Raw genomic sequence first — 19,732 nt, 5'->3', positions numbered from 1 at the left:
CAGACACTTGGCTGACTGAGCCACCTCGTTGCTCCTACCCCAGAATTTTTATGACAGTTATTAAGTACCATGCTTTTGATTTCTAACAGCTCTACTGAAATATAATTTACATATCAATTCATCCATTTAAAGTGAACAATTCAATGGTTTTTAATATATTTACAGAGTGGTACAACATCATCCCAATCTTTTTTTTTTTTTTAATTTACATCCAAATAGTTAGCATAAAATGCAGTAATGATTTCAGGAGTGGAATCCAGTGATTCATCCCATACATATAACGCTCAGTGCTCATCTCAGTGAGTGTCCTCCTTAATGCCCCTTGCCCATTTAGCCCATCCCCTCCCCTACAACTCCTCCAGCAATACTGTTTGTTCTCTGTATTTAAGAGTCTCTTGTGTTTTGTCCCCCTCCTTGTCTATATATATATATATATATATATATATATATATATATATATATAATTTTTTTTAACGTTTATTTGTTATTGAGAGACAGAGAGAGAGAGAGAGAGAGAGAGAGAGAGAGAGAGACATAGCATGAGCATGGGAAGGGCAGAGAGAGGAGGAGACACAGAATCTGAAGCAGGCTCCAGGCCCTGAGGTGTCAGCACAGAGCCTGACACAGGGCTCAAACTCATAAACTGCAAGATAATGACCTCAGCCGAAGTCAGACGCTTAACTGAATGAGCCACCCAGGAGCCCCTGTTTTTATATTTTTATATTACTTTTGCTTCCCTTCCCTTATGCTCATCTGTTTTGTATCTTAAATTCCACATATGAGTGAAGTCATATGATATTTGTCTTTCTCTGACTAATTTTGCTTAGCATAATACACTCTAGTTCCATCCTTGTTGCTGCAAATGGCAAGATTTCATTCTTTTTGATTGCTGAACATCATCACAATCTACTTTTAGGACATTTTCAGCATGTCAAAAAGAAATTCTGAACACATTAGCAGCCACTCCCTATTTTCCACATCCTGATTAGCCCTAGGCAAGCACTAATCTACTATCTTTATAAATAGATTTGCCTATTCAGTACATTTCATATAAATGGAATCATACAATATGTGTTGTTTTTGAATGGCTCCTTTCATTTAGCACGCTTTCAAAGCACACCCACACTGTAGCATGTATCAATAATACTTACTTCATTTCTATTTCCTGCCAAGTACTATTCCATTTCACACGCATAATGCATTTTATTTATCCAGTCAACAGTTGATGGATTGTATCCATCTTTTTGGGTTGTATCCATCTTTTATCTCTTAGGAACAATGCTGCTATGAATATTTGTGTACATATGTTTTCATTTCTCTTCATTATGTAGAAGTGGAGTTGTTGAGTCATCGGGTAACTCTATGTTTAATCTTTTGGGGAAATGGCAGACTGTTTTTCAAAGCAGCTGCACCATTTTATATTCCTACCAGCAGTGCACAGGGCTTCCAGTTTATCCACATCCTTGCCAACATTTGTTATAATGTCTTTTTGATTACAGCCATCCTGGCGGGGTGAAGTGGCATCTCAGTGTGGTTTTGATTTCATCCCCCTGATGACTAATGATGTTGAGCATCTTTTATATGTATATTTCCTCTTTTTATATCTTCTCTGGAGGCATGTCTATTCAGATCCTTTGCCCATTTTTTAATTGGGCTATTTATCTTTTTATTATTGAGTTGTAAGAATTATTTATAACAAGTTCCTTATCAGATATGTGATATGCAAATATATTCTCCCATTCTGTGGATGTCTTTCTTTATATTTTCTTGATGGTCTTATTTGAAGCACAGAAGTTTTCAATTCTGATGTAGTCCAAATATCCAGTTTTTCTTTTGTTCCATGGGTTTTTGGTATCATATCTTAAAAAAAAAAAAAAAAAAAACCACACAGTCTAATTGAAGGTCCTGAAGATTTACTCCTGTATTTTCTTCTAAGACTTTTCCATTTTTAGCTCTTCAATATGGGTCTTTGATCCACTTGAATTAATTTTTTTAATATGGCATGAGGTAGGGAATACAACTTTATCCTTTTGCATGTGGATGTTCAGTTTTCCTGGCACCATTTGTTGAAAAGATTACTATTTCTCCATTGAATGAATCTGTAACTATGAGGATTCATTTCTGGAGTCAATTCTCTTTCATTGCTCTATATGTCTATCCTTATGCCAGTACTGCTTTGGCTTGGTTACTGTACCTTAGTAGTAAATTTTAAAATCAGGAAGTGAGAATCTTTCAACCTTGCTCACCTTTTCCAGGTTGGTTTTGGATATTTTGGGTCCCTTGAGCTCTCCTTCCTTCCTTCTTTCCTTCTTTCCTTCCTTCCTTCCTTCCTTCCTTCCTTCCTTCCTCACTCCCTCCATCTTTCTTTCTTTCTTTCTTTCTTTCTTTCTTTCTTTCTTTCTTTCTTTCTTTCATTCTTTCTTTCTAATAAAGATTATTTTTAAGAGCAGTTTCAGGTACATAAAAAAATTAAGAGAAAGTACAGAGATTTCTCCTATATCTCCTGTCTCTACACGTGCATAGTCTCCTCTATTATCAACATCGCTCACCAGAATGGTATATTTGTTACCAAGTATGAACCTACATTGACATATCATAATAACCCCAAGTACATACTTTACATGATGGTTAACTTTTGGTGTTGTACATTCTTGGGTTTGGACAAAGGTATAGTTACATATATATACCAGTGTAATACCATATAGAATATTATCACTGCCCTAAAAACCCTCAGTGCATTGCCTGTTCATTCATTACCCTGGCTGCCCCCCAACGAGGCAAACATCTTCATTGCCTCCATAGCTTTTTGCCTTTAACAGAAAGTCATATAGCTGGAATCAAAAATGTGTAGCTTTTTCAGATAGGCTTCTTACACTTAGTAATATGCATTTAAGTTTCCTCCATGACTTTTCAGGGCTTGATAGCTCAATTCTTTTTAAGCATTCAATAATATCCCATTATCTGGATGTGTCCAGTTTATTTATCCATTTACCTGCCATAGGACATCTTGGTTGCTTCCAAGTTTTCAAAATTATGAATAAAGCTGCTAAAACATCTAAGTACAGGTTACTGTGTGGGCATGTTTTCAGCTACTTTGGGTAAATACCAAGAGTGCAACTGCTGGGTCCCATGGTAAAGGTACATTTAGTTTTGTAAGAAACCACCAAACTATCTTCCAAAGTGGCTGTACCATTTTTCATTTCTTTTTTTTTAATTTTTCAATGTTTTTATTTATTTTTGAGAGAGAGAGAGACAGACAGACAGACAGCACGAGCAGTGGAGGAACAGAGAGAGAGGGAGACATAGAATCCAAAGACAGGCTCCAGGCTTTGAGCTAGCTGTCAGCACAGAGCCAGATGTGGGGCTTGAACTCACGAACCATGAGATCGTGACCTGAACCGAAGTCGGATGCTTAACTGACTGAGCCACCCAGGCACCCCATCCATTTTTCATTCCCACCAGCAAGGCATGAGAATTCCTGTTGGTCCACCCCCTCATCAGAATTTGGTAACACCAGCATTCCTTCTGGCCATTCTAACATATGTGTAGTGGTATCTCATTATTGGTTTAATTTGCACTTCTCTGATGACATATTATATAAAGCATCTTTTCATATACTTATTTGTCATCTGTACATCTTCCTTGATTAGGTGTCTATTAAAGCCTTGCCCATTTTTTTAAATTTAATGTTTATTTATATTTGAGAGAGAGAGAGCAAGCAGCGGAGGGGCAGAGAGAGAGAGGGAGGGAGACAGAATCCAAAGCAGACTCCAGACTCCGAGTTGCTAGCACAGAGCCCAACGCAGGGCTCAAACCCACGAACTGTGAGACCATGACCTGAGCCAAAGTCGTACGCTTAACTGACTGAGCTACCCAGGCGCCCCAGTCTTTGGCCCACTTTTAAATTAGGTTGCTTCTTAAGAGACTCTTAAAAACTGAGAACAAACTTAGGGTTGATGGGGGGTGGGAGGGAGGGGAGGGTAGGTGATGGGCATTGAAGAGGGCATCTTTTGGGATGAGCACTGGGTATGGTATGGAAACCAATTTGACAATAAATTTCATATATTAAAAAAAATTAGGTTGCTTCTTATTGTTGAGTTTTAAAGAGTTTATGGTATATTTTGGATAATAATCCTTTATCGGAAATTTGCAAATATTCTCTTCCAGCCTATAGCTGGTCTTCCCATTCTCATGATACTGTCTTTCACAGAGCAGAAGCTTTTAAACTGAACAAAGTCCATCTTATCAATGATTTCTTTCATGGATCATGTCTTTGGCTTTATATCTAAAAAGCCACCATGGTACCCAAGGTCATCTAGGTCTTCTCCTATGTTATCTTCCAGGAGTTTTATAGTTTTGCATTTTACACTTCAGTATCTGACCCATTTTGAGTTACTTTTTGTGAAGTATGTAAGGTCTGCATCTATATTTATCAGTTTGTATATGGATATCCAGTTGTTCCAGCACCATTCGTTGAAGAGACTATCTTTGTTCCATTGTATTGCTCCTCTGTCAAAGATCAGTTGACTGTATTTATGGGGGTCTATTTATAGACTCTCTATTCTGTTCCATTGATCTATTTGTCTATTCTTTTGCCTATACAACTCTGTTTTGATTACTATAGCTTTAGAGTAAGTCTTAAAGCTGCGTAGCATTGGTTACACAACTTTGTTCTTCCTTTTCAACACTGTATTGGATATTCTGAGCCTTTTGCCTGTCCATAAGAACTTTACAGATTGTTTATATTTGTAAAGTAACTTGGTAGGATTTTGACTGGAATTGAGGTGAATCTATAAATTGTCTTGGGAAGGAGTGACATCTTGACAATATTGAGTCTCCCTATCCTATTAAGGTCCTAAAGCTTACTTTGTAAGATCCATTAAGTACAAAATTAGCTGTTGGGTTTCTTTTTAATCTTTATTCATTTATTTTTGAGAGAGAGAGTGTGACTAGGGGAGGAGTAGACAGCAGGGGACAGAGGATGTGAAGCAGGCTCTGTGCTAACAGCAGAGAGCCCAATGCAGGGCTCAAACTCACAAACCATGAGATCATGACCTGAGCTGAAGCTGGACGCTCATCCAACTGAGCCACCCAGATGCCCCAGTTGTAGGGATTTTTATAGACAGTTTTTTATCAAGTTGATAAGGTTCCCTTTAATTCCTAGTTTACTGACAGTTTTTATCATGAATAAATGTTGAAGTCTATCAAATGTTTTTTCTGCATCTATTTTTTTTTTATTTAAAAAAAAATTTTTTTTTAACATTTTATTTATTTTTGAGACAGGGAGAGACAGACCATGAACGGGGGAGGGTCAGAGAGAGAGGGAGACACAGAATCCGAAACAGGCTCCAGGCTCTGAGCTGTCAGCACTGAGCCCGACGCGGGGCTCGAACTCACGGACCACCGTGAGATCATGACCCGAGCCGAAGTTGGCCGCCCAACCGACTGAGCCACCCAGGCGCCCCTGTTTTTTCTGCATCTATTAATAAGATCATGTACTTTCCCTCTTTTAGCCTGTTGATGTGATGGGCTACGCTAATTGACTTTTTAAAACAATTTTTTTTAATGTTCATTTATTTTTGACAGAGAGAGAGAGAGACAGAGACAGAGACAGAGACAGAGCATGAGTGGGGGAGGGGCAGAGAGCGAGGGAGACACAGAATCTGAAACAGGCTCCAGGCTCCCAGCCGTCAGCACAGAGCCTGACGCAGGGCTTGAGTTCACAGACAGCGAGATCATGACCTGAGCTGAAGTTGGATGCCCAACTGACTGAGCCACCCAGGCACCTTGTTAATTAACTTTTTAATGCTGAACCAGCCCTGCATACCTGGGATAAATCCCACTTGGTTATGGTGTATAATATTTTCTATGCTTTTTTGGATTTGATTTGCTAATAATTTGTTGAGGATTTTTGCATCTGTGTTAATGAGAGATAATTAGTCTATAGTTCCCTTATTATCGTTTTGTCTGGTTTTGCATTAGAGCAATGGTGGCCTCATATAATGAGTTAGGAAGTATTCCCTCTTCTTCTATCCTCTGAAAGAGATTGTAGAGAACTGGTATAACTTCGTCCTTAAATATTTGATAGAATTCACCAGCAAACCCATCTGGCCCTGGTACTTTCTGTTTGTAAGGTATTAATTATTGATTCAATTTCTTTAATAGGCACAGGGTTATTCAGATCATCTATTTCTTCTTGTGTGAGTTTTGATAGTTTGTGTCTTTCAAGGAATCAATCCATTTCATTTAACATCAAATTTGTGGTCATAGAAATGTTAGTATTTTTTTTATTAAACTTTTAATGTCCATCAAAATAAATCTGTACTAATGATGTCCCCTTTTTCATTTCTAATAATAGCAATTTGTGTCCTTTCTCTTTTTTTATTTAGTTAGCCTGGCTAGAAGTTTACTTACATTATAGTTCCTTGGATTTCTGTATGAATTTTAGGATCAGCTTGTCAATTTCTGCACTGAAGTCAGGTGGGATTTTGCTAAAGACTGCACTGACTATGTAGACAATGTTGAGGACTAATGCCATCTTAACAATATTAAGTCTTTTGATCTATGAACATGAGCTGTCTTTCCATTTAACTCTTCAATTTCTTTCAACGACTCTTACAATTTTCAGAGTACAGATTTTACACTCATTTTGTTAAATTTATTCTTAGGCATTTTATTATTTTTGTCATTATACATGGAATTGTTTTCTTAATCTTATTTCGGGATTGCTCATTGGAAGTGTTTAGAAATACAATTTATTTCTGTGTCTTGGTTTTGTATCTTGCAACCTTACTAAATTTATTTTTTAAATTTGTATTGATATTTATTTATTTTGGAGGAAGACACTTGGAGTGTGAGTGGGGGAAGGGCAAAGAGAGAGGGAGAGAAAATCCGAAGCCAGCTGTCAGCACAGAGCCTGATGCGGGGCCCGAACCCACAAACCATGAGATCATGACCTGAGCTGAAGATGGATGCTTAACCGACTGAGCCACCCAGGCACCCCACTGAATTTGTGTATTAATGCTAATTATTTTTTAAGTTGATTCCTTAGGATTTTCTATATACGATATGAAGTCATTTGACAATAGAGATAGTTTTACTTCTTTCTTTCAAATCAGAATTCATTCTATTCCATTTTCTTGCCTGAATGCCCCAACTAGAACTTTCACTACAATGCTGAATAGAAATTTTGAGAGCATAGGGGCGTCTGGGTGGCTGAATCAATTAAGCATCCAACTCTTGATTTCAGCTCAGGTCATGATCTCACAGTCCTGAGATCGAGCCTTGCATAGAGCTCAGTGCTGAGTGTGGAGCCTGCTGGAGATTCTCTTTCCCTCTGCCCTTCCCATGCTCATGCAAGCGTGTGTGTGTGTGCATAGTCTTTCTCTCTAAAAGAAAGAAAGAAAGAAAGAAAGAAAGAAAGAAAGAAAGAAAGAAAGAAAGAAAGAAAGAAAAGAAATTTTGAGAGCATTTAACTATTTTTTATCTGCTCTTAGAGGTAAAGAATTCAGTCTTTTGCCATTAAGTATAACACCAATTGTGAAGTTTTTATAGAAGCCCTACATCAGGTTGAGAACGTTCTCTTCTATTCTTAGGGTTGAATGTGTTTTTGGTTTTGTTTTTTTTTTTTTTTTCATAAAGGGTACTAGATTTTGTCAGTTTTTTTCTGCATCTATTGAGATATTCATGACCTTTTTGTTCTTTATTCTGTTTACATATTATATTACATTAATTGATTTTACTATGTTAAACCAACTTTGTATCCCTGGGGATAATCCCACTTAGCTATAGTATATAATCCATTTTTGAGTTGCTGGATTTTCTATGGTAGTATTTGTTGAGGATTTTTCCATCTCATGAATTTTTACATTCATGAGTAATTGGTCTGTAATTGGTCTGACATCTTGTGATGTCACTGCATGGTTTTGGTAACAGGTTAATATGTGGCCTAATAGAGTGAGTTGGGACATATTTACTTCTTTTCTATTTTTTTTTTTTTGAAAGACATTGGAAACAATTTGTATTAATTATTTAAAGGTTTGGTAGAACTCACTGACGAAACTATCTAGTCCTGAGCTGAAGTCGGACGCTCACCAACTGAGCCACCCAGGCGCCCCAAAAGTACTTTCTTACTGTTTGCACGGATTATTAAAGAATAGACGATCAGAACGGTCAGTCTTTACCCTGTAACTTTTGCCTTTGGGGTTCATTCTCTGAAATGACCTCTACCAGAGGCGCCTGGGTGGCTCAGTCAGTTGAGCGTCCATCTTTGGCTCAGGTCATGATCTCACCGTTTGTGAGTTTGAGCCCCACCTCAGGCTCTGTGGTGGGTTGTCATTTTCAAAGTTGTCCATTTCATCTAAGTTATCTGACTATCATACAGTGTTTTATACTGTTGCTTTACAATTCTTTTTATATCACTAATGTTGGTATTCATCTCCCCTCTTTCATTCCTGACTTCAGTAATTTGAGTCTTCTTTTTCTCTCTTGTTCAGTCTAACTACAGGTTTATCAATTTTGTTGATCTTTTCAAAGAACGAACTTTCAGTTCTGTTGTTATCCTCTATTCCTTTTCTATTCTCTACTTCATTATTTTTTACTCTAATCTTTACTATTTCCTTCCTTGCTCTTGCTTGGATTTGGCTTGTTCTTTTTCGAGTGTATCAGGTAGAAGGTTAAAATATTGATTTAAAATCTTTCCTCATTTGTAATGTAGCAGTGTACAACTATAAATGTCCGTCTAAGTACTGCTTCAGCTGCTCTCATAAGTTTTGGTATGCTTATTTTCATTTATCTCAAAGTATTTTCTAATTTTTTCTGTAATTTCTTTTTTGGCCCATTGGTTATCTAGGAGTGTGTTGTTTAATTTCCACATTATTTGTGAGTTTCCCAAATTTCTTTCTCTTAATGACTTCTAATTTCATTCCACTGTGGTCAGAGAACATACTTTACGTGACTTCAGTCCTTTTTAATTCATTGAGGCTTGTTTTGTGGCCTAACATGTGGTCTGCCATGGAAATTTTCCACATGCACTCAGAAGAACGTGTCTTCTACCAGTCTTGGGTGGAGGGCTCTATAGGTATCTGTTGGTCCAATTGCTTTTAAGTGTTGTTCAGGTCTATTTCCTTGTTGATGATCTACCTATTGTAACCCATTATTGAATGTGGGCATTAAAGTCTCCCATTATTATTGGTGGACTGCCTATTTCTCCCTCCGATTCTGTCAGTTTGGGCTTCATGTTGTATATTTATAATTGTTATATCTTCTTGGTCGGTTAATGTTTTTAGCATTATAAAATGTGCCTGTTTTCCTCTAGCAATTTTTTTTCAGTTCTGTTCTGTCTGATATTAGTATAGCCACTCCAGCTATCTTGTGGTTGCTGTTTGATTGACATCTTTTTCCATCATTTTGCTTCTAACCTATTTGTATCTTTGAACCTAAGGTATGTTTCCTGTACATAGCACATTATGTTTTTTTTTTTTTTATCAACTATCTCTGGCAATTTATGCCTTTTGATTGGAGTGTTTTATCCACTCTCATTTAATGTTATTGATATAGTTGAATTTATGTCTGTCATTTTACTTTTTGTTCTCAATATGTCTCATGTCTCTTTTGTTCCCGTACTCTTCCTTTACTGCTTTCTTTTGCATTGAGTGGATATTTTCTAATGTAACATTTTAAGATAATGATTTGTTTTTACCATATTTTTCTTCAGTGGTTGCTCCCGGGCTTACCATATATATCTTATCAAAATATGCTTCAGATTTATATTAACTTAATTCCAGTAAGATACACTAATGTCAGTCCTATATAGCTCTATTCTCTTGTCTCCATTTTGTGATGTCTTTGTTGTATGTATTACATCTATACCTGTCACAAACCCAATAATATACTGTTATAATTGCTACTTCATGTAATTGTATGTGTTTTATTTTATTATTTTTTTCAATATATGAAGTTTATTGTCAAATTGGTTTCCATACAACACCCAGTGCTCATCCCAAAAGGTGCCCTCCTCAATACCCATCACCCACCCTCCCCTCCCTCCCACCCCCCATCAACCCTCAGTTTGTTCTCAGTTTTTAAGAGTCTCTTATGCTTTGGCTCTCTTCCACTCTAACCTCTTTTTTTTTTTCCTTCCCCTCCCCAATGGGTTTCTGTTAAGTTTCTCAGGATCCACATAAGAGTGAACACATATGGTATCTGTCTTTCTCTGTATGGCTTATTTCACTTAGCATAACACTCTCCAGTTCCATCCATGTCGCTACAAAGGGCCATATTTCATTCTTTCTCATTGCCACATAGTACTCCATTGTGTATATAAACCACAATTTCTTTATCCATTCATCAGTTGATGGACATTTAGGTTCTTTCCATAATTTGGCTATTGTTGAGAACGCTGGTATAAACATTGGGGTACCAGTGCCCCTATGCATCAGTACTCCTGTATCCCTTGGGTAAATTCCTAGGAGTGCTATTGCTGGGTCATAGGGTAGGTCTATTTTTAATTTTTTGAGGAACCTCCACACTGTTTTCCAGAGTGGCTGCACCAATTTGCATTCCCACCAACAGTGCAAGAGGGTTCCCGTTTCTCCACCTCCTCGCCAGCATCTATAGTCTCCTGATTTGTTCATTTTGGCCACTCTGACTGGAGTGAGGTGATATGTGAGTGTGGTTTTGATTTGTATTTCCCTGATGAGGAGCGACGTTGAGCATCTTTTCATGTGCTGTTGGCCATCTGGATGTCTTCTTCAGAGAAGTGTCTATTCATGTTTTCTGCCCATTTCTTCACTGGATTATTTGTTTTTTGGGTGTGGAGTTTGGTGAGCTCTTTATAGATTTTGGATACTAACCCTTTGTCCGATATGTCATTTGCAAATATTAATTGTATATGTTTTAAAGAAGCTGGGAGAGGAAGGAGAACAAGGATATATTTATGGAGTTTGTTATATTAACCTTCTTCTACCATTTCTGATTTTCTTCATTTGTTCCTGTGGATTTGAGTTACTCTTTGGTATCATTTTATTATCCCTGACAACTTTGCTCAACTCCAACCACCTTTGTGTTATTATTTTTAAATACATTACATTTCTATGTTACAGTCCCAACAATACAGTTACATACATATTGTATTATACTATTGTTTTCAAAATAAATTAAGAGAATAAATGATAAGAAATACTCATTATAGGAGTGCCTGGCTGGTTCAGTCAGTAATGCATGTGACTTCTGATCTCAGGGTTATGAGTTCAAGCTCCATACTGGGTGCAGAAATTACTTTAAAAACAACTAAGAAAAGAAATATTCATTATAATCTTTTCTACATAATTGCCTTTACTAAGGGTCTTTTTTATGAAGTGATTTTGAATTACTGTCTGGAGTCATTTGCTTTTAGCATGAAGAACTTTCTTTAGTATTGCTTATAAGTCAGTTCTGCTAGCACCAAACTACCTGTTTTCTTTATCTGGGAATGACTCAATTTTACCTTCTCCTTCTTCTTCTTTTTTTCTGTGAAAATTCTTATTGTTTCCATTTGGTTCATGGCTTGGGAGAGGGCTCCAGGGCTCCAGGGTGGTTTAAAAGCTGCCTTGTGGCCTCAAGAAGAGTCTCAGGCATAAGCCCCCACACCACAGGGATGCCAGAGGGCCCCTCAAAGGCTGCTGGGCTTGAGCAGTTCGTAGTCATGCTTAAGTGTGAGCCTTTCAAATAGATACTTGCCCAGCCCATCCTGGGGAGGTTAGAAAGCTTGTCGCCCATCTCCTTGATGAGTTTCACCTCCTCATCTAGGAAGTGGTTCTCCAGGAAGTCACAGAGATAGGGGTCTGCATGGGCAGAACCCGGGGCATGCAGATCCAAAAGGGTCTGGTTCAGGTCTTCTCCAGAACGAGGGCTGCTTCCATGGCATCCAAGGTTTTACCCCACTCATCTGAGGATGGCTTCTGCACATCCTGGGCATGGCTGCGGTGCTGGTTTTGCATCTTTAAGAGACAGCTCAGTAGGCTCATTCTGCTTCAGCCAACTTGTGGAAAGAGTGGCCCATGCCCTCCAGAGCTACATCTTTGCAGAAATAGAAGCCCAGAAAGAGGTAGGTGTAGGAGGCCGGTAGATCCACGCTGACCAGGTGGTTGACAGCAGCATCCACTTCTGTGGAATAATTCTGATGAATCTGAGAGTTCATATTTGATTGCTAATAAGGAGCTAAGCTCAATACAGGGTGTTGGCTGGTCCCGGAGGCAGAGGGTAGCTGAGAAGATGGCTCTGAAGGTTGAGACTGAAAAAAATTTGGAGGGTGGTAGGAGGCTGGTAGAAGAGGCATGCCTGGGTCTATTCCATCCAAACCCCGTTGAAGCAAGAAACAGATCCAGAGGACTGTTGGGCACACAGCCTATCTCACCTTCATTTTTAAAACAGTTTTGCTAGATATAAGATTTTTGGTTGACAGTTTCCCCCCACCCCTTGGCACTTCAAATATGTCATCCCATGGCCTTCTGGCCTCCACAGTTTCTAATGAGAAATTTGCTGTTAATCATAATGGAGTTCCCTTGTATGTAACAAGTTGTTTTTCTCTTGTTACTTTTAAGACTTGTCTTTCAGGATCTTTATTATGATTTGTCTGCATGTGGACCTCCTTGAGTTTATCTTACTTAGAGTTCTGTGAACTTTGATGGGTAGATAGTTTTTCATCAAATTGGCAAGTTTTCAACCATTATTTCTTCAAATAGTTTTTTCTATTCCTCTCTCTCTTTCCCCTCTCCTTCTGGCACTCTCATCATGCATATGCTCACTTGCTTTATGTGTTGCACATTTCTCTCAGTTTCTGGTCAATTTTAATCATTATTTTTCTCTGTTCCTTGGATTGCATGACCTTTATTGATCTATCTGCAAATTTACCAATTCTTTCTACTTTAATTTCAAATCTGCGGTGAGCTCCTTTAATGACTTTTCATTTCAATCATTGTAACTGTTAACTCCAGAAGTTCCATTTGGCTGTTTTTAAAAATAAGTTTCATCTTTTCACCGATATTCTTAGTTTTATGAAATATTGTCATCACAGCTTACTTTACTTAAGTATGGTTCCCTTTTGTTGCTTGAAAATATAATGGCTGCTTTGAAGTCGTTTATTTGTGTGTGCGTGTATATGCGTGTTAGATTGCTTTTAATTACTGACAGCTGGGGAGAGCTGGGGTCCCAAGTGGTGGTGATGTCCCTACCTCCTGGTCAGACCCTCAGGAATCAGGCTGGTACCCACAGGTCCTGAGCCCACACCAGCAGAGCCCCAGGGCTGTACTATGTCCCTAGGGATGAGACCCCATCAAGTGACCAGAGCGAGGCCTGGCCCCCAAGGGGTGAAGTCTTTTCTATTAAATCTGACATCTGGGTCCTATCACAGGCATTTTCTATTGCTTGCATTTTTTCCTGTGAATGAGTCACAGTTTTCCGTTTCTTTGCCTCAAATTTTTTTGATGAAAAAATATGGATAATGTATTTAGCATGTTAATGTATTATAGCATGATAGGATGTTTTAGATAATATATTTTAGCAACTCCAACCTACAGGGCTTATTGATGTTTTTTATTTCTTTTTTTTTTAAATTTTTTAATGTTTATTTATTTTTGAGAGAGAGAGAGAGAGAGCAAGCAATCAGGGGAGGGGCAGAAAGAGAGGGAGACACAGAATCTGAAGCAGGCTCCAGGCTCTGAGCTGTCAGCAAAGAGTCCGATGCAGGGCTTGAACTCACGAACCGCAAGATCATGACCTGAGCTGAAGTCAGACGCTTAACTGACTGAGCCACCCTGGCACCCTTTGATGTTTATTTATTTATTCATTTGTTTAGAATCTTGCCTGGACTATTTTAGGAAAGTCCACTTCACCCACTCTATGCAGCCTGTGGTATTGTTCCTCAGTGGGTGCAGCCTGGGGCATGCACACAGCCATCCTGAAATGATAGTGGTTTTATCACCTCTCTTTGACTGACTCTCTAATCTTTCTGTTAAGCTGTCTACCTCTGATGGTATTACACCCAGTTATTACCCTCCACTAACTGCCAGCTAATTGTTTTTGAGGCACTAAGTGCTCCTCCATCTGATCCAATTCAATTTAGGCTTATTTGCAGGGATAGTTATTGAGGCCAGACTTTGAACGTTGTTCTGGCACCAAGAAGGCACTTTTTATCTGTCTCTTTCCCTGTTCTCCCTGGTAAACTAACTAGCTTATAGTTTAGTTTGTTGCTCTCATGAAGGTACCAGCTTCCTCTTAATTAAGGAAGCCCCAGGATGTTGGCTACATTTGCCTGGAATTTAAGCTCTGTGATACATAGCTGTAGAGATGAGAACTCCTCATGGCCTGCCCTCCCTAAGTTAATACCGTATTTCTCAAACAGGAGCTGGGGAGAAAGGATCCCTGTATTCTTGACTGAATTGCCCAGAGTTGACATTCCATCATGCTGAGTTGGAAGGGGAGACCAGAGGGAGGTTCAAATGTCAGACTCTCCCTCTTTCTTACCAAGTTTTACTGTAACAGGGAGAAAACCAGCATGTCTGACTCCATGTTGCTTCTATTTCCCTTGCTAGTGTGACGGAAGCTTAGAAACTTCTGCTTTAGCCCTAGAGGTAGCCATGTTAATCAGCGAAGACATTTTGCTTACGGCTAAGATTTGGAAACACTGCTTTCTACCCAAAATCTACCTTACCTGAGGAGATAGGGAAGCACATACAGAAATGACTATGATATGCTTAACATTCACAGGAATGACATGACCAGATTCCTGTACACAAAGATCACTGACCAAGGACAAAGAAGTTACACAACCTTCTTCAGATATCTACAGACATCAGTCATCTTTGGACTCCAATTCCCTCTCAGTTCCCTCTTTTGCTAACAACATAAAAGAAGCTCAAATTTCCTGCCAAGGGGAGATGGTTCTTTAGGACAATGGTCTGCATCCCCTTGGTTTGCTGGCTTTCCAAATAAAGTCACTTTACTTACCCTAACATCTTGCCTCTAGATTATGGGCCTGTTATGTAGTGAGCAAAGCAAGCTTGGATTTGGTTACATTAGTAGATTTTCTTGAATAATCTGTTTCTTTATTTGCTTAGGTCCTTATCATAATGTCCAAAGATTCTAGATAGTTGCTTTAAAAATAATTTTCACCACTTATGCCTATCTCTCTGGGGAACATTTGCACAGAGTTCTTCTGCCACCATTTTGGAAGTAGCCACCCTTTCTGCTTTTTCTGCTTTTTCTACTAGGCTAAGCTTCTAGCATTTGGATCTCAGGCTGCTTCAAGCAATCATTATACTCTTGGAGTGAGCCCTGGAAGGACTGAGGGAGAGGCACTCAGAGCTGGGTGACATATGTGAGCCCCCAGATCAGTCCTATGCTTGGGATCATCTGCATTTCACTGTCAGGCCAAAAAATTTCCTTCTTTCTTTAGCTACTTGGGAGTTGAGTTTTTTCACAGGTAACCAAGAGTTGTAACTAATATCCTGAATGTCAAGCTTTTAATAGTGTGTGAGTAAATGATAAGGAGTGTGGAAAGCTTGTTCAACCAAACTGGGATCGAGGGTCATTTTCAAGGGATCTTTGTGATAGCTCATCTTATCCTAATAATTTATGGCTTCTTAATGTTTAATGAAATACAGAGGCATCATTTGTAGTGATTCTAATAGATGTTCCTCTCACTAAGGATTTTTAATATGTTCTCATATATCTGTCAGTATTTGTTGACGTCCAAAGCACTGGTTCCAAGGAAGCCTGAATGTTAACTGCTAACGCTGAGTTATAATATTAATAATAGCACAGAGGCCTGACCTTAATTATAGAAAGTTCTTATAAGTCAGGTAACCTCTCTTGTCCATTAGCTTATAGCTGGCTCATTAAAATATTTCTTGTAAGTATACAGTGTTCCAAATATTGGAACCAGTTACAAACCTCTTTAACAAACTGTAAGCGGAAAAAGGAAAGATTACATATTGCTACTTGAGATGTGATGTAGAAAACCTAGGTAATCTAAGATTTCTATTTATTTGTCATGGTATGCCTTTGAAATATTAAAGGATGAGTCAACTTTGTTAGAAATATCGAAATGTCCAGAAAATTCAGGAAGAATTTACAGGTCAAGGATGTAAGCAATTTTATCCTACCTCTCACGACAATATCCTTCACTAACTTCTTCCTCTGAGATGGATGGTTGTGGCCAAGTGTTGGGAGCAAGAATGACATGAGACATTATTGTAATCTTGGAATTTATCAAAACTTTGTTAAAGGGGGCCTTTCTCCTCGAGTGAGAACTACATAGCACCTTAACCTAATGTGAATTTCCACAATGGATGCCATTTGCCAATAAAGTCTCTGAAGATTCTGCAATTCAATGATCCCTGTCATGTTTTAAATATCTCTAGGGTCCCCAGAAGACCACAATTAGTGAGGACATAGATTGTTGGAATCAAGGAGGCAGAGTGTGCAACAAAATGTATAGAGCCATTATAAAATCTCAGTAATTCCAATTAAATGGGAGAAAGGTATTATGAATTCATGACACTCCATTATTTTTACCATAGTGAAAGCTTTACGGCTGTCACTAAAGGAAAAGGGAAAAGTACTCTAGGATAAATTTGAATGAACAGATTTGATTTATTTGTAATTGACAGATTGTTTTAAATACTTTCAGCTTCTGAGTTACCTGAAAGTGGTATGCATCTTAGACAGCTTACTAGTACAAGCCAGCTGGAGCTTACTTTGCACTAATAATGGTCCTGCTCTTAGAACCATTATTCACAGAAATAGAAAATTAAAGGTCCACTCGTTTCTGGGACTTCATAAATCGTGAATTGGTGGGATCTGAATTCCACTAATTGTACTTAAGAAACTAATAGGCTTTGGTTGCAGGCTTGTACTCTGATCTTATTCTGATAGTGAGATCTTATGTGAGAAGGGGTTTTATTTCTACAGGCTTGGGGTAGATGACACTGCCTCAGAATATGGGTGAGACTGTGGTTCTCAATCGACTGACCTACCACTTGCTAGAATGTTCATATTTTGGGATCTCCATCTTCACTCTGCTGGCTCAGTAATACATTTGATTTGGTTTTACAGAGATGAATTTCAAGGAAAACATCACCTAGACTTTACTTCAAATTACCCTGAGGTTCAATACATTCTACTGATGCCCCAAAATGCCAGGCTCATAATCTGCTGTTATGATACACGACTTGGAGAAGGTAAATGTCCTGTCAACTACAATCCCTCTTTATTATTTTTAAGGAGGGCTAGTTTCCATTATCAAAAGCAGATAAGGAATACCAGCATTCATTTGTCATTCAAAATGGAATGCTTACTTAGCTGGGAATGAATGAAAACCATCATGTGGTAGGTTTGTTTTTTTAATCGTGGCAATAAAGGCACAACTCAAGGTCAGGGAAAATTCAAATGTGGCTCCACTGGGTTGCTTATATTTTTTGGATAGGTGGGAGAGACAATTTTCCAATAGGAACCTGGGTTTTGAATACATTTTCCCCCCTAAAACAGAGATAAGGAAAAGAAACCTGACATTTTTTTCTCATCTTCTGACATGGTAATTAGTTATTATATTACCAACACACAGATTTTAGTTCCAGTTTAAATTAGTTGTTCCTTACCCACACTTTTATAAGGTTAATCCCACCTCACATGAAGGTCCATGGCATGTGACAAACAGGCCATTTCATGAGTGAGTGAGCGTGCACAGACACCAAGAGGACCACCAGGCCTTTTTCTTCTCACAGGTTCTGGGTAAGAAATGCTAAAAGGACCAACTTGCCATTTAGGATTTCAAGCCGACACATGGTGAGATTTTTCTGCATGGCCATCTCCCAGGCACCTCTGAGTCAAAATAGGACCCAAATTAAACTCATCTCCCTCCTATGAAAACAGGTCACCCTTTTGCCTTTTCCATCTCTCCGAAGACCACCATCCACTTAGTAGGATGAACCATAACAAGGTCATTAATAGCTGAATATAGGCAATTTCAAACAGATCAGCCTTAATATCTGTTCAGGTCAGAAACCTGGGCGAAATACTTATCACCGTACTCTCCCAATTCAACACTTACTACTAGCCAATCACAAGGACTGGTAAATACTACTTCTTGGGGAGGTTCTGAATCCATCTTTAGGGCACCCACCATAGCCTACCTCATCAGCAACTGGTCTAGCGATGCCACTGTCCACACTGCAATGAACTAGTGTGTCCTCTTTAAAACACAAGTCAGATCATGCCACTTCCAAGCTAGAGATCAGTCAATGGCTTTTCAATGTCCTTAACACAAAGACCAGACCATACAACTGCTACTGGCCTCTTCATTCACTCTATGTTCTGGCTACTCTACCTTCTTTTATTATCCCAAACATGCTCCTTCCCAATTCAGGGCCTTTGAACATATTACTGTATCTGCTTAATACCCTCTTCTCTCTCATTGCCAACCAGGCCCTTGCCACCCAGTGATCCCCACTTCTCCGGTGTTCATGCCTCAGCATAAATGCAACGTCCCAAAAGAATCTTCTATGACCTTTCTCTGACCAGTGTGGAACCCCAGGTTACATATATCCATGGGACTTCAGCATAGATCATACTTTCAATTACCTGTCCAGTGCCCTGCTAGGCTCAAACTCCAAGGGAGCGAGGCTATCACTAACTTGCTCATTACCATATTGCCATCACTAACCCAAGGCCTAGTACTTAATGGGCACCAAGTAAATGTTTGCCAAAAGCACAAATCTGTCACAAATATCAAGAGTGCAATTCATAAGTCAAAGCTGCCATCTTTGCTCCATGACAGACATCAGTTTTGATATATCTTCGGTGAGGGGTCTGGGTGGCTCAGATGATTAACCATCTGACTTCAGTTCAGGTCATGATCTCGTAGTTCATGAGTTTGAGCCCCACCTTGGGTTCTGTGCTGACAGCTCTGAGCCGGCTTTGAATTCTGTGTCTCCCTCTCTCCTAACCGACTTGCGCTCTATCTTTTTCTCAAAAATAAACATTAAGGGGCGCCTGGGTGGCTCAGTCGGTTAAGCGGCCGACTTCAGCTCAGGTCACGATCTCGCGGTCCGTGAGTTCGAGCCCCGCGTCGGGCTCTGGGCTGATGGCTCAGAGCCTGGAGCCTGCTTCAGATTCTGTGTCTCCTTCTCTCTCTGTCCCTCCCCTGTTCATGCTCTGTCTCTCTCTGTCTCAAAAATAAAAAACGTTAAAAAAATAAAAAAATTAAAAAAAATAAACATTAAAAAAATTTTTGATATATCTTCAGTGATTTTTCTATTTAGGATTTTTAAAAAGGTAACAAAAGCATTCAATTAAAAAATTAAAAACTGAAAGCCTGATCCAGAACTCTGGGCCTTTTTTGAACTATTCCCTAGCATGGCTACATCTGGCAATAGTTATTGTTATAAGAGAAATAATAATAATCACAAAGACTCATAATACAAGACATGCTTTGGATGCTCTTAGTCCCTCAATCTTGTGGAAAGACAACTTTTTTTTAAAGTTTATTTATTTATTTTGAGGGAGAGAGAGAGAAAGAGAGACAGAAAGAGGTAGACAGTGAGGAGACAGAGAATCCCCAGCAGGTTCTGCACAGCTAGCACAGAGCCCAATGTGGAGCTTGAACTCACGAACCGTCAGAACATGACCTGAACGGAATCAAGAGTCGGACACTCAACCAACTGAGCCACCCAGGTGCCCCTGGAAAGACAACTTC

The 19,732-nt window shown here is 38.9% G+C and overlaps 1 protein-coding gene and 1 pseudogene across 1 annotated transcript in view; both read right to left on the bottom strand.

The window, feature by feature from the left end:
- GXYLT2 (glucoside xylosyltransferase 2) overlaps positions 1-19,732 on the bottom strand; it is a 93,632-nt gene that overhangs the window by 42,766 nt on the left and 31,134 nt on the right. The window lies entirely within an intron of this gene.
- On the bottom strand, positions 11,584-12,444 carry LOC107179102 (annotated as a pseudogene).

The sequence above is a fragment of the Panthera tigris genome, chromosome A2, assembly GCF_018350195.1.
Source record: "Panthera tigris isolate Pti1 chromosome A2, P.tigris_Pti1_mat1.1, whole genome shotgun sequence".
Lineage (NCBI taxonomy): Eukaryota > Metazoa > Chordata > Mammalia > Carnivora > Felidae > Panthera > Panthera tigris.
This window is presented reverse-complemented; position numbering and strand designations above follow the sequence as displayed.